Below are 7,254 nucleotides of genomic sequence, written 5' to 3'. Positions count from 1 at the left end.
ACATATGCAATTTGATTGTAAAAGCCATATGTTTTTGAGGAACCTATCAAACATATGGCGAGTGCTTTTATTTTTACTATAATTGAATATTGCGTTTAAGCGTACACAATGTTAAGTAATTAGAAAAGTACATACAATAAGCTAAAAGAACGTTGGATAATACATGTACGCAACAAGAGCTGCATGTTATGACAAATTATGTCATGTTCATTTATTTTCTACAGATCGCCAACGACTGTACGCAAACAGGATGTATACATCGGTATTTCTAGATATACCAATACTTGCAAAATGTATATCATTGTAGAGGCCAACAACTAACCCAAACTGCCATCTGGCATTAAATTGGCAATCGTATATGAAAACTCCAATGAATAACCCCTTTCACGCATTAAATATAGGACATAAGACTCAACTAAATTTTTACTCTTTATTAAAGGACCTTATATAATTTAAAAAATGGTTCTGGCATATAATGTCTCGACTCCAAGCAGCACGGGCCACCTGCGATCATGGCAAGCCCAACTAACTGCAAATAACTAACTGAAACAAATAAATTGTATATGAGTGCTGACCCCGGGTGACGGCCATCAGCACTCCCAACAAAGTCATATTTCCCCAAAAAAATGTGCCAGATAAAAAGCTTCCATCCGGCACTGATTGCCATATGGCCACCCAACAACGCTGACCCAGCAGCCCATCTATACGCTGCCTTCGAAACCTGCCGGGCCAGCTATGACAGCCCTCCCCTCGAAACCTGCTGGGCCAGCGCTGCTGGTGTGGTTTTACCGATCCGGGCTGCTGGTGTGGTTTTACCGATGGACGGCGCTTTTTCCGGTTTCGCATTCCCATTAATAAAATAAATTAAAAAATAAATTAATAAGTTAATACCGAAAATAGCCGTAACTGGCTTATAGGGAACACTGTAATACTGCAACAAAATCTTGTTGGGATTAACTACATATGAAATAATAATTGTCCTAATAAACTGGCTTGTTACTATAAAATAGTGCGCCGCCAAAAGACAACCTCTTAGCTACTCCAAGCACCGACTATTTTCGCATAGTGAACCGGTAAGGACCTTTTACTATTGCTACGTAAAACTGAAAGATCAACATTCATTCAAACTTAAGTGAGGATTTTACCCTGATAAACCTGGACATAGTGCCCAACCTAATTGAAACTGAAGCAACCCTGTCTTCCGAAATTTAATAATACAGCTAACATGTTTTGACAGTGTTGTGCTTACCAAAAGGAAGAAGTATGCTTAACAAGCCACAGGAATTTATTTGTGGCGTGCCCTGAGACATTTGGTACCATTTAGGCAAGACAAATAATAAGAAAACACATCCGACTTGACTCCTCTAAACATGCGCAAAATTTTTTATTAAAATTCTTAATGTTTTCTGTGATTTTACCGTTTATAGTATTTAATGCAGTGATATAAAATGGATAGATACTGGTCATAAAACAAATAGTTGATTTTGATCTTTTAATTTCAATGAGCTGACTCATATATTACTCCCCTTTTACCAAAGTCAGCCATGGCGGATTTATAGCCACAAACAACACCTCAACAAATGTTGACACCGATACTAGCTTGATGCTTATAATAATGTTTGGATTTAAATTGTCTTTGAACAATGTATGTGTTATTCTTTTAAACAATTTTACTTTTTATGGTTAAATGCCCAAAATTATTACAGGAAACAACATATTTTCAACTAAAATGGCGACCGTGACCTTTCTCAGTTCCTGTTATATTTTGTTTTATTTTAATTTTATAAATTAAGTTTGTCAACGTTTTCTAACTATTGAATGAGAATTTCCATCTGTTAATATATGTTATATTAATTATATATTTTACCACCTAAATTTTTCGCCAATAAAATAACATTTTTGTTTTGGATATATTCTTATATGGAAACTCTAATGCAGTCATTGTCTGTCAGTAACATTACCTCAATTTGCTTACCTTCATAACAACTGATTACATCTATTGTTGTACAAAAACTAGAATAACGTCAGACAAGCCAGCCGGAAGATTAATGGACAGACTGTGCCGAAGATGTCAATAAATATATGACCTTCTTTAGAAGAATTGTATAAATTTACTGTATACCACACGTATAGGAAATCCTTAGCCTCTCTGCTCAATGCCGGTGATATAAAAAGAGAAGAATTAGAACACTGTGTAAAACAAGCAGGTCCCTTCTATTCTACTTGAAGATGTAACTAACCATGACTAATAACGGCTCCTAATACAGCCAGTTGTGTTACTGTACATAACATATTTAAAGCATGAGGAGAAGTCTATGATAATGTGCTATTACCATGATAGATTTAAGATTTATATGCCGCAAGACCTCATTTTTATTTATGGAATATTTTTGAATATAGATTACATTTTACCTTTTAATACTTATTTTAATACGCAGTTTTTATTTTTTACTTTATATTCAGTTAATAAGCAAAAGGGACTTTAAATAACTGCAGGATTGTTTTGAATTTATATATGGTGAACATGGTATCCATAAAGCTGATGAACATGGTAACCATAAAGCTTTAACATTTTGTTTGCAACTTACTCTTGACATTTATGATCCCTGTATGTATTGTTATTTGATAGGCTATGATTCCTGAATGTATTGTTATTTGATAGGCTATGATTCCTGAATGTATTGTTATTTGATAGGCTATGATTCCTGAATGTATTGTTATTTGATAGGCTATGATTCCTGAATGTATTGTTATTTGATAGGCGATGATTCCTGAATGTATTGTTATTTGATAGGCTATGATTCCTGAATGTATTGTTATTTGATAGGCTATGATTCCTGAATGTTTTGTTATGTGATAGGCTAATTTGACAATGCTATGTTTAAAATCAATGGAAAGATTAAGTAACAATTGAACAAAACTGAGAAAAGTATGTTTGACTATGTATGTACTTAATATTTTGGGATCTGTTTTGAATTCTTTATAAAGTTATATTATGATTGAACTACTATTATATCTGAATGACTGAGAGATTTTAAAATGCAATGATTAATTAGGTTGTGTATAATTGTTAACAAGGTTTAAATTAACATTATTTTTAATGGTCAGGTCTTTTAAATAAATTATTTAAGTTTCACCACTTTTAAATCAATTATTTTAGCTACACCTCTATTTAGCTTGAATTGTACTCTCTTAACTGCCACTAAGGTTAGGCAAACCTAAAGACTATTTTCAGAAAATATTCTTACATGATTATATATCCGAATTCATAAAGATCTAAACTACGTTTTCTCATAACTCTTGGATTGATTTTTGGTATTAAGACTATTGCGTACGACAAAAGCCAAGCCACCATTCCACTGTTTCCCTACAATCGAATCCACTCTACAGAAAATCCATCAAATACAGCCCCGTAAATTCAGCATTCATCATAAAGATTCCACGAATTGCAAAGAAAGACCCTCCAACTTCCTGCTTCAAACTTTACTTTACAGATTTAAACGTGTATTTGCTTAGATTTGGAAATAATTAAAAGGAGAAAAATAACAACGACCTTTTATTGTGTAGACAACGGCGAGAAAGAAATTTTATTTTGTTAAATTCGCTACTTTATCTTACAGTTAAAAATTACCAACCATCAGGTAACTAACAAACTACCCCAGCAGATTGGCCCAACAATAAATAGGTCTATTCTAGAAATAGACCATACTATTTTCCCTATTTCCAATATTGTTCAGATCCCTATTGCGTTTTGTTGCAGCCTTATTAATTACCGCAATATTTCTTAAGCGATTTTAAAATGAGATTGACAACCATCGCCAATTATATTATTGTTTTATTTGTTTAAAAATTATTATATAAGCATGTGTAAGTACTTGCTATCTGAAACATTCGATAGTTCTAACCAAATTTGGATATATGCAATTCCGCCAGATTTTAACACCGCATTCACGTGGTGTTGTTCTTACGATAAATGCGATGCATGCTTAAACGTGTCAAATGTGCCTATTATGAATACTTGTTATCGAGATATTGCATGTTATTACACATGCATATTATGTGCGTGACATTATGCATTATACATTTCCTCACTTAGCGAAATTATTCTTCACGGGGGTCGGTCAAAACGTTCGTAAATTCACTGAGAAAAATAAATAAGAGGTCGGACACATTATTAAGGTAAAATCAATACATTACGTTGTATATAACTGCAGAAAGAAATACTGACGGAATTAAGGCATAACTTATAACATATAAACGTCCTTTGCATGTTCAATTTTCAGCGCCAATTGTAAGAATTGCAAAAAATAAAAAATCAATAAAAAATATGTAATACTATCTTTTCACCATGCCCTAGATACATTTGCAATATAAATTTAATTGTTATCGAAAATGTGGCCGGCTTAAATTAAGAATCAGTCACATTTTCAAAATTATGTAATGTTTGCATGTGTCCAGAATCTATTTTCCGGTAAATCTCGACGATTAGGGCCGGTTAGCTCAGTTGGTAAAGCGCTGGTCGAAACATCCCCGGATCGCGGTTTCGATCCTCGGACCCGACCACATAAATTGCGTGGGCATTTTTAAATGAAATTTTTTCTACAACTCCCCTTCATCTGAAACAAGTCTTGCAAATGTCCGTTACTGGCAGACGTGATCACACCTATTACTGGTAAACCAACTATCCAAAGATCACTAAACAAACAAACTAAAATAATACCGACATAACTTACCTTGGGACTACAACTCGTTATAACCCCCATGCTAATAACCGGTTAGGCGAGAACGTTTTTATTGTTCGATACTAATACCGAGCTGCGAAGTTTTCCGATATAAAAAAAATCCAAATGTTTAAAAATATAATATTTTACGCATACGAAATTGCCAAATGTGCTTTGCAAGTTATATTTTCGATACCAATTTTATGGGTCATCAAGTAAATTACACATGTAGGCGCTTTTTTGCATATTGCAAGCGTCTTTCTTTTTTTTCTCGTAAAAATTTTCGATCCGACATTTGTCAGATTCAATTTTAAAACATTTGTGTAACAAAAATTCTTGGACGAGCACAATACTATTTTTAAAAGATATTTGCACTTACGTCTTGTGTTAGGTGATAGAAAAAAATAACATAAAGAGTTGCAAATTTGAATACGCTCGAACTATCGCGATATGATCATAAAGCAGTATAAAACACGTCGAACCAATTAAATAAATAGTTCGGAAAGAGTTCAGTTATAATCAAATTGAACTTTAATTGTCACCTATACGTATACGTTTTCCATATTACATAAAGCATTTGGTACTGAGAATTAAGTTACTATACATCTAATGAGTTCATAGTTTACAGTTTCAATTTATGAGATGTAATGTCAAATTAATATTTCACAGACATTTGATTGTATTAAAACTGATGTAAAAAGCAATAAAATAATTATCGTACTTTTAAATGCAACACAACTGTTTTAATTGTGATCTTTGAGTATTAAAACTTTATTGTGTGACGTCTTTCAACAATCACATAATTTGATCATTACATGACTGTTGTAAGAACTGTTGATATATTTTGACTGTTCAAATTTTCCTTGGTACTTGTTATGTACTTTACGTTTTAAGGATAACTAAAAATCATTGATGATGACTATGAATTTAATGAAGTTGAATCCAACATTAAAAACTATTCCTTATTTTCGCCTCCCGATGATGGATCGTTTTAATATGATGCTAACGACAACTCGCCACTCGAAAATGGCTACATACCGTGTTACGTAGATATGCTCAACATTAGTGAACCACATGGAAAAACGTGCCAGTTGTCATATTTGACAGTCAACTGCTAAAAATAATCAGCAGAGAACAAAAAGTTTTATTTGCACAGAGGCACAGATGATAAATAAGCTTACTTTTATTTACCGGTAAGTCGTCCCACTTTTCACTTCGCGGGAACGAGTTAGTAATTCGTGGGAACATGTAGGTAACTCGTAAGAACCACTTAAAATTCATTATAACGACTTATTTTCTCAAAGAAACGACTAAGCTATCTCATAGGAGCGACTCAGGCTATCTCGTGGTAACGACATCACCCAATAAGAATACGTTCTTAAATGGCTGACACAAATAAGAATTTAAAAAAATGATTTAGACTGATTTGCGTTTTTCAAACTGCGTTAATTCTGATTTGTTAATTGTGTCATTCCCACGAGTTAGCATCTCAATCACACGAGTTGCTAGTTCGTGGGAACGAGTTCTAAGTCGCGGTAATGACATAGAACATGCACGTTTTACTGTTGTGCTAAACTTCATTGGGGACGTATTGATGATGTTCTAACGCGCCTTTGGCTGCAATATGCGTGAACCCGGAGTCTGTCAACGCATTCCTACCTAATACTCTCGAAAGTTGGGACTTATTTTGATCGTTTCAATTTCCAGATATAAAGTTTTAAATAAAGATTTCCAATTTGTTGTGGTCTTGTGTTGTGAATGGGAGGCGGGAGTTCCTGGAAGAAACACCATCTGTCCAGTATGGATACCAGTACATCAAACTCTCATGCGCCGAGAGCGAGGATTAAGCCCAGGTCGTCTAGACGAGACACGAGTGTAGCATCCGCCACGCTTATCGGGCAGCCAAACTATCGAAATTGCAGCAAGGTCAGGGCTGGTATTCATAAAGCTCCTAAGGGGAAAATTCCTAAAATAATTAAAAAATCCTTAAGTCTTGTGTCCTTTTTTTTTGGTGTCTTTTTTCATTTAATTGGTAAATTTAAGTAAATTTTGCATAGAAAAACAGTATTTTGGCTTTACATAACTGAAATCATTAGAATTTCAATAGAAAATTGAATTTTAAAATTTTCCCTTAAATCCAGCTTATGTAAAGATTTGACATTATAGAAGCTTTATAAATACCAGCCCTATGTGTATCTTGAGGGTATATGTCCAGGGTGGAGAAAATTATGGTAATTTGATATTTTTCTCAGACGAACAGTATGAACAGTACAGCCGATTTTAACAAGAGATGTATTTGTCAGAAACACAATGGCCCCTATTGCGCCGCTTTGAAGCCATAAATTTGACATTTGACCTTGAACGATGACCTTGACCTTCAGCCACTCAAAATGTGCAGCTCCATGAGATACACATGCATGCCAAATATCAAGTTGCTAACGGCAATATTAAAAAAGTTATGACCAAACTTTAACGAAGGTTAAAGTTTTAGGAACGAAAAATACAATGATATTTGACCTTTGACCTTGAAGGA

The sequence above is a fragment of the Dreissena polymorpha genome, chromosome 3 (assembly GCF_020536995.1).
Source record: "Dreissena polymorpha isolate Duluth1 chromosome 3, UMN_Dpol_1.0, whole genome shotgun sequence".
Taxonomy (NCBI): domain Eukaryota; kingdom Metazoa; phylum Mollusca; class Bivalvia; order Myida; family Dreissenidae; genus Dreissena; species Dreissena polymorpha.
This window is presented reverse-complemented; position numbering follows the sequence as displayed.